We start from the raw sequence: 8,921 nt of genomic DNA, 5'->3' as shown, positions 1-8,921 counted from the left end.
GTTTGAGATGTTCCCATGGCAACAGTGTGACTGACACCCAGCATGACTTGCACTTGTGCGTGTTCAGATCTGCAGTAGTGCCTCATAAGCACTGCCTCCTGCTCCTCACATTAATCCCACGAGAACTGCAACACCAGAGGGGGACCGGGTGGAGGGTGCAGCATGAGGACTCTGACCCCTGAGGGCCTGGGTTTGAACCCTGGGTCTGTATTAGTATCTGGGTGACCTCAGAGAGCGAATTTAACTCTCAGGGCCATCATTTCCACATCTGTGTAACAGAGCTACAGTTCTGTCTCCTGGAACATGAGGAGTAGATAAGTTAGGGATGCTTGGACCATGCCAGCCTCAGCAATATTAGCATCTACTGTCTGTAGCTCTACTGTAAAGTCGGTAGATTCTACACATACACCGAACTACCAAGAATCATCTGTAATCTCATCTCCCTGCAGACAAGTTGGACTTGTCTTGAGGGACTCAGCTTAACAATTCACCAGGAATCCCACTAATTGTCTAAGAGCCCTTGGAGGAAGGTACAGTTAAAGTCGATAGTTTACAGATTGGAGAGATTGAGCATTCTGCTTGTGGTCACTCTTTTGTAAGTAATAGTCATTTAGAGTCAGGTCTCTAAGATCTCAGAGCCCACATTTTGTTTCCTGGGATCCTGTGGCTTTCCCTTGACTCATTTGCTACTGGGAAAAACAAAACAAACCCCCCAAAAACAGAACGTGCATTGCTTCTTTGCTAAAGGCATCCTCCAAAGAGTCCGTGAGAATTTTCTTAAGGACCTGAAGGTGCGTCTGCCTTCTCCTCATGTATATTCTCTGGAATCACCATAGCTGCTCCCTCTGTTATCGACACTATGGAAACTCTGCCTGACTCTGAGTGTCTCTAGGTTAGTAACTGCTCTTTCAGGAGTATGATGAACTGGACTGAGAGACTCAGACCGAGCAAGACAGTGGATGGTGCTCTGAAAATCCTGACACCCCAGCTCCTGCCCTAGACTCAGCAGACCCCAGGGTCCTCAGAATCCACATGGAAGCCTCTTAGGTGCCCAGGTGCATTTCTGAGGTGGGAGGAAGGCATACATCAGTTTGGCCCAGTGCCTCTCCACTATAGCACAGCTACCATGTGGTACGGGGAGAGGAACACTGGAGCAGAGGTCCACCGCACACCTCGAGTTAGAACCTTCACTTCCTGGTCTGCTCTAACCAGCTGTGTCATGTCTCCTTGACCACATCACGTTGCCTAAGTTTACCCATGTTTAGAATCACGTGTTCAAATCAAGTCATTTCAGATTTCTATGGCAATTTACAAATTCAGTGAATAACCCAATGAAGTAATAACAGCAACGGCTCTCTGGTTCTAGTCTTAGCATCTGTTAACTTATTGAACTCTCACAAGACATATGCAGTGATCTCTGTTTTATAGATGAGGAAACTGAGGCAGAGGAGATAAGCAGGGTTCCCAGAGTTAGACCCTCCTGTCTCCTCTCTGCCTCAGTTTCCTCATCTATAGAACAGAGTCTGGAGAGTCCCCTGGACAGAGGAGCCTGACGGGCTAGTCAGACATGACTGAAGTGACTTAGCGTGCGCGCACGTGCACACACACACACACACACACCCCAGCGCACGCACACACACACACACACACACACATACACCCCAAAGTTAAACAGCTAATAAGAAAGACACACACATGTGCACACACACGAGTTAAACAGCTAATAAGAAAGACACACATGTGCGCATGCACGCGCGCGCACACACACACACACACACACACCCAGAGTTAAACAGCTAATAAGAAAGAGATCTAGGATTTAAACCCAATCAGCCTGGTTACCGGAACTCTGCTCCTAACTTCTACATTAGTTGCTGCTAGAATAGATGTTTACTTTTACTTTCAATTGGAGGTTCGTATTTGCAGCACAGAAATAGAGACACAGAAGCAGAGAACAAACATATGATACCAAGGGGGAAAGGAAGGTGGGGTGAATTCAGTTCAGTTCAGTTCAGTTCAGCCGCTCAGTCGTGTCCGACTCTTTGCGACCCCATGAATCACAGCACGCCAGGCCTCCCTGTCCATCACCAACTCCCGGAGGTCACTCAAACTCATGTCCATTGAGTCGGTGATGCCATCCAGCCATCTCATTCTCTGTCGTCCCCTTCTCCTCCCACCCCCAATCCTTCCCAGCATCACAGTCTTTTCCAGTGAGTCAACTCGTCGCATGAGGTGGCCAAAGTATTGGAGTTTCAGCTTTAGCATCAGTCCTTCCAATGAACACCCAGGATCGATCTCCTTTAGAATGGACTGTTTGGATCTCCTTGCAGTCCAAGGGACTCTCAAGAGTCTTCTCCAGCACCACAGTTCAAAAGCATCAATTCTTCGGGATCAGCTTTCTTCACAGTCCAACTCTCACATGGAGATCGCAATTGACAGACACCTACTATTGATACTATGTATAAGATAGACGACTAATGGGAACTTACTGTATGGCTCTGGGGACTCTACTCAATGCTCTGTGGTGACCTAAACAGGAAGGAAATTCAAAAAGAAGGGACAGGGAGGCCTGGCGTGCTGTGATTCATGGGTTCACGGAGAGTCGGACACGACTGAGCAACTGAACTGAACTGAAAGCTTACTCACTTTGCTGTGCAACAGAAACTAACACAACATTGTAAAACGACTATATTTCAATAAAAACTAGAAAGATAATAAATCCACTTATCAAAAAAAAAAAAAAACGGAAAATTTCCTTCCTTATTAGGCTAAGAGCAGGTGAAGAGAATTTTGCCTTTTATCTGTTTCCTCTCCTTGCACCTAGGCTGGGTGTGCAATTAGAGGGTCATAGGTCAACCCATCCTCCAGTTTTTCATGCTGGAAAGGCTTTTACACACTTACTTTCCATCTGGTAATAGGACGTCTGTGACTCAAGTCCATGACACTTGGTTGGATAAAGAGCCGTCTGCATCTGCAGGCGTGCCACGGAAAAGTGAGGCAAGGATGAGTACAGCTCCACGTGAAAACCCTCACGTCTCAACAGTCTTCACAGAATCGGAGCACTTCACACACTTCTCAAGAATGAAAAAGGGAAACTCCAAGGCAACAGCTCTCCAAGTCTTTCCCATTATGAATTATCTCTACGATTTTGGAAGGCTTTCCCTCATAGACTTCATTTTTTGAAAGCTCGTTGTCAATCAAGCGGGTCATGATTAAGTAATACAGGATTTCCCTCTTTATTCAAAGTCTTATATAATGGTCAATTAGAAACTGAGTAAAAAGAGATAGAGATACTACAGCAAGCTGGTAAAACTCAGCCGGCAAGCTAGAAATTCAGTGTTTCTATTAGTCATGAGAACGAATCTGGGTAAATGCATGGTCCCTGTAATGTGCTCTTAGGCTACTTCCTGTATGTTTGCTTTCTTTCGTTTTCTTTGAATTACAGGAAGTACCTACCACTTAGTGAGCATCAGTTCTGCTGGGCAGTTTGCTTGCTTCATCTCTGATGCTTTCACTAACTTGCAGATCAGGTAGGACTCGTTTCGCTGATGAGAACACCAGGTCCCAGAGATGCTAAGGAATGTGCTCCACGTTAACAGGGAGCAGCGCCAGAGTCCACACAGGCCACGTCTGCCTGACCGAAGTCCTGCTGCTTTATCCATGATAACAGCTGGTATCTTTGGGGGAACCTATGGTATGTGAATTATAACTCAAAATAAATGGAAGGAAGGACAGAGAAAATTAAGGAATAGAAGGAAGAAATCACTGAGATCCAGACTTCATCATAGGCCAGGCATCAGACTTTAAAAAATTTTCTTTCAGTAATTTGAATGTGCCACTGGTTGAGGCAGCAAGTGGCCAAAACAGTTCCAACGTTGCCAGCTCAGATCTCAGGCAGCAAGGAACCATCATAGGGCTCGTGATAGTGTAGAACTTGCTTCCCTGGAAAGTGTTCTCACCACTGACACATCAATTTCCTAAGGAAATAAAATATACGTACGAAGATCTAGGTGCCAAGATGTTGGTTCACTATAGCACCATTTACAGAAACCCAAATGAATCCAAATGCCCAATTAGAAACTAAAAAATAAAGGATGTCGCATGACAGACTGCTATGCATCTTCCCCCAAAATGTAAGTTATTTAAAGAAAAGGAAAATTAAGAAGTGTACTTGAAAACTATTATGCCTAGGAAACCCCAGTAAAATCATTAGATTATACCATCACATGAATCAAAACCAACAAACACTAAAAACTGCATTAAGATATCTTGCTTCAACCACTGTTACGTACCTCCCTACCTCTTACAGGTTACACTTCCATTTTCTCTGCATCGTTCTAGCTTTTATTTATTTAGCAAATTCAAATGAACGTACAAATAGTAAATAAAAAACACAAATGTATATGCATGAATACATACTCTAATTTCCTGCCTCATACACAAAGGTAGGAAACAATATACATTATTCTGCACTTCTTTGCGCTTACACAGCATAGGGTTGTTTCATGTCAGTCTCTAGGGATACACAGAAAGCTGTGTGATATTTCACTGGTGAATATACAATACTTTACAAAATTCCCCCGTGATATATTATTGGCTTTTTTCCACTCGTTCACTATTACAAAAAGTGTTGAAATTATAACAGTGCTTTGTGTTATTTTGACTAGGCGTATTGGGTCATTCTGACAGCAATGGCCAACTTGCCCGTTACTCAGTTGCTCAGTTGTGTCTGACTCTTTGCGACCCCATGAACCGCAGCACGCCAGGCTTCCCTGTCCATCACTATCTCCCTGAGCTTGCTCAATCTCATGTCCGTGGAGTCAGTGATGCCATTCCACCATCTCACCCTCTGTCGCCTCCTTCACCTCTTGCCCTTAATCTTTCCCAGCATCAGGGTCTTTTCCACTGGGTCAGTTCTTCGCATCAGGTGGCCAAAGCATTGGAGTTTCAGCTTCAACATCAGTCCTTCCAATGAATATTCAGGGTTGATTTCCTTTAGGATGGACTGTGATGGACACAGCACCAACCTGTACCTATACCACAATGTAGGTTAATGCCGGGAGAGTGATGTCATAGGGCAGGATTTTGCTTATCTGTCAGGTGAAAAGTAATATCTCATTTATCTCATTGTGGCTTTTTAATTTGCTTTTCTCTTTCTGTGAGTGAGGATAAGCATCTCTTTATATATTTAAAGTCAATTCAGATTTCCTTTCCTCTGCAGTATTTATTCATGTCCTTTGATGACTTTTTCTATTGAGTAATAATAGTAACACATATTATAACAATGCTCATTTATACATGTGTCTATTTCTATAGGTACAGACAAAACAAAAAGTTCACTCCATGGTGCTTGGGTGAAAAAAAGAAGTGATTCGAAAATCCTTTGTGTATTAGAAAAAACATTGTCTCCTTTAAAATTGGGAAGGTGCTTTTTATTTGTTTGCTTACAATCTGCTTCAGCTTTCCTGTTCTTTTGAAAACCAAATAGAAGTTCAGATCTGGAAACAAAAGAAGAGCAACCAGATACAAGAAAGAAGAAATCTAATTTAGTCTTCTTGGTTCTGAAGAATGTGATCAGGCATCTTTAGCCCAAATACCTGGCCCTCCTCTTAGCAATCTGAAGCTATTTCTGCATTGGGACAGCATAGAAGGCAAGACGGAAAAACTGCCAATCACTGAAAGTTTTGTGCCGCTGATTTCCCTGCTGGCCCCGAGGGCAGTACTGGGTAGTTTTGAACTTCTCAGCAACTTCCTGCCTCTCTCACTCTGGGCAGCCCTGAACTGGGAGGTGCAAAGATGTGAGGGCAGTGGGGGTGGGGAGACAGCCTCAGTGGCAGCAGGAGGGCGCTGGTGTGGTTGGTGGGGTTTCACTCTCTCAGGTTTCAATTTTGTTCACGTGCTCTGTCAAGTGTGGTTGATTCGTGGAAAAAGCTCCAAGTCAAACTGGCCTTGACTAGCTGGATCTCTGCAAAGTGTAGCTGGGGTGTCACAAGAAAATAAGAACAGTTAAACCACAACCAACTTTGCTCACTTTCACAGGGTCACAGCTAATGGAATAAAAGGTCCTTCTCCACAGTCTTGTGATTGTTATCACACATACTCTGGGCTGGGGGTTCAGATTCCCCACTTTTATAGACAGAGTTTATCCAGTGAGCTCCTCTATGAGTTGGGAACGTTATGCTCAGGATGTCCAAATGCTGCACCTCAAGGCCCTGAAGGAAAGGGCAGACAGGACTCCTTGGAACACAGGGCTCCTTCCACCAACCACCTGTGCTCTTCCATGGTCTGTGAGGCTGACACGTCTTGGTTTTATTTTCTCAGTGTAGACCAGGTGACATGAGACCCAATCCCTGAACCCAGTGACATAGAAAGACTGCAGATGTGGGCAACAGGGATGTGCTTTCTCCCTCATGAGAAATGAGATACAGAAGGCCCTGAGGTCACCTAGCAATTGAGAATCATATACACTAGTCACCCAAGCCCCCTAAAGAGACAAAATGACTTCAGAGTTGATCTAAGCAAGGCTTTCCATAAGGTAAATCAGATGACAGAGTGACAGGTGAAGAGCAGAGGGCTGCTCAGCAACATGAGCATGAAGAGCAGGTGGGCCCCCTCCCCACCCAGCAGATCCAGAGCAGGGGTCCAGGCCCTGCACTCCATCCGTCCAGCTCCAGAGGGAAGCAGGGCTGTATGGCTGAGGTCAAGGCTTCAGCTGTCACAGTCTGAACTTGCAGCACAGTCAAGTCACATCCTTCCTTCTTCGTGTCTTTTCTCTGAGAGCCAACATCTGGGGTCCCTGCCCTCCCAGGAGGACTGGCCACGTCCTACTAGTCCAGCCTGAGTGCAGGGGGAGAGCTCCTTTCTACGTTAAAGTCACACATTGATGTCCGGCTCAGGCACCATTGGGGTCATGGTGTAGATGTGGGTCCACTCCTGGGACAGGACGTTCTCACTGTGATGACACCACTGAAGTCTTGAGGTTTTAGTCCACAGCCTGACCCTGGAGCTCCCCCTTTCTCCACATAAGGTGTTCCTTCTGGTGAGGCCCCAGGCTCCCAGGGAGCTCCAGCTGCACTTCTGTTCTTAAATGACATAACGAATAATGACAGGAAACTGACAGACATGCTGCTTCCCGTGAAGCACTGAGTTGAATATTTCTTTTTAACAAATACAGCTCACAATAGAATTGAGTTCATTTTGATTCCAGCTAACTAAACACAAGGGGAAATAATTTCATAGAAAGGGTTTAAAGAAGGGTATTCAGACTATTTTAGATCATACTTCTAAGAGAAAGATTCTATCTCTGGTGACCTTCTATATGTATTCACAATCCCTCAGGTTCCCCTTTTGCAATTGCAACACTTTAGGCCAAATACATAATGCAAACAGGAAAAATAAAACTAATCATTTTGATACGCTGGATTTTATTACCTTTTAAAATTGTACAAATAGCGCATGTGCATGAGTTAAAAAACATAAGGGAAACATAGGGAGTTAAAAAAGAAATACAAAAGAAATTCGAAACATGAGACAAAAAAATTCCATTCTGCAAATCAAAATAAAAAGATATTTTGCATACTAAAAGAGTGTTATTCCAATATATTAAGAAGTCTTTTTGATTAGGAACACAACACAAGACTTTCTGCAACTATTCATTGACAGATCAGATCCAGTCTCACTGACTATAGGGTGGACCATGACATTATCTTACCAGCCACAGGCAGGTGACATAAATGGATGTGGGTATGGTACCATGTCTGTGAGGTATTAAAATAAATAAATTCTTTATTAGCTGTTCAATAATGTCAGCCGTGGATGTCACCATTTCAACCTTCAATAGGGAGACCCCATCTCCAGTTCCTTTTTCTTTCTGGTGACTTTCAGTGAAGGTTTTTCACACTTAGAAGAAGAGAGAACACAACAATGTTTGAGATGCAGTGTAAAAAGTCAAAAGGCTACACTTGAAAAACCAGGGGTAGGGCAACACAAGAACCTAAAGCCTTTTAGAAAAGGATCTACTATTCACATGCCCACGATTTTGTCCTATGTCTGAACACTGTTGTAGGAAAAGGGCCTGAAGCACAGTGGATGCCACTGATGCAGGGCCTTCAATACCAGGACTCTGGCTGCCTCTGCCAGCCTATCTGACTCTGTGCCGACTGCCCCTCTTCTATGAATCAGTACACTACTTTCTCCTGCTTTAAAATTTTATTTCATTATTTTTTATTGAGAGAGAATTGATAAATAACATTTTATTAGTTTAAGTTATACCACATAATGACTCTATGTTTGTATATATTTTGAAACGGTCACCACAGTAAGTCTACATAAGTTAACATCCTTCACTATATATAGTTACAGATTACTGTTTTCTTATCAGATGAAGTTCTAAGATCTACTCTTTCCCTTCTGTGGTTAAATAATTAAGCAGAAGTACAGATTTTACAATTGACTATTTATTTGCTCATATTTGTGAGGTTGAAATGTTGCCTTTGATGATTTGAAAGGACTGAACAACGTGCCCTGTCCTGGAGGCACGTGGAGCCCGATTGCTGTGACTGGACCACACCTGTCATCTCAGAAGCTCCAACACACTCCAGAGACGACCATCCTGTGCAGACCAGAGTGGATGCTGGTACAGACGGGGCTCCTGAGTCCTGGCTCTGCCCCTGCCAGCTGTGGGACCCTGGACCAGTCACTCACCCTCAGTCTTCCCTGCCAGTGGAGACAAGGACAGTACCACCTCCCAGGACTGCTGCCCTTGCTGCCCTTAGAAGTTAAAGTTTGTAATTAAATCAAGCCTGACATGGAGACATTCTGGCTACAGTAAACAAAAATGAGCTAAGTCATTCTTATTCAGAAATGTGGGACTCTGAGGTAGTTTTCATCCTCTGCCAATTTATACCTAGAAAATATTAAGA

The 8,921-nt window shown here is 44.0% G+C and overlaps 1 protein-coding gene across 3 annotated transcripts in view; it reads right to left on the bottom strand.

Annotated features, from left to right (window-relative positions):
* Positions 1 to 3,338: 3,338 nt before the first annotated feature.
* STARD3NL (STARD3 N-terminal like) overlaps positions 3,339 to 8,921 on the bottom strand; it is a 67,527-nt gene continuing 61,944 nt past the window's right edge. For 2 of the 3 annotated variants that reach the window (XM_088834351.1, XM_055420802.2), the window contains exon 10: positions 3,339 to 7,899. The gene's annotated coding sequence lies outside the window, so the exon portion shown is untranslated. The remainder of the gene's footprint in view (positions 7,900 to 8,921) is intronic. The other variant, XM_055420801.2, reaches the window with a different exon arrangement.

Source organism: Moschus berezovskii, chromosome 3, assembly GCF_049115385.1.
Source record: "Moschus berezovskii isolate FMDL1 chromosome 3, NW_MosBer_1.0, whole genome shotgun sequence".
Lineage (NCBI taxonomy): Eukaryota > Metazoa > Chordata > Mammalia > Artiodactyla > Moschidae > Moschus > Moschus berezovskii.
This window is presented reverse-complemented; position numbering and strand designations above follow the sequence as displayed.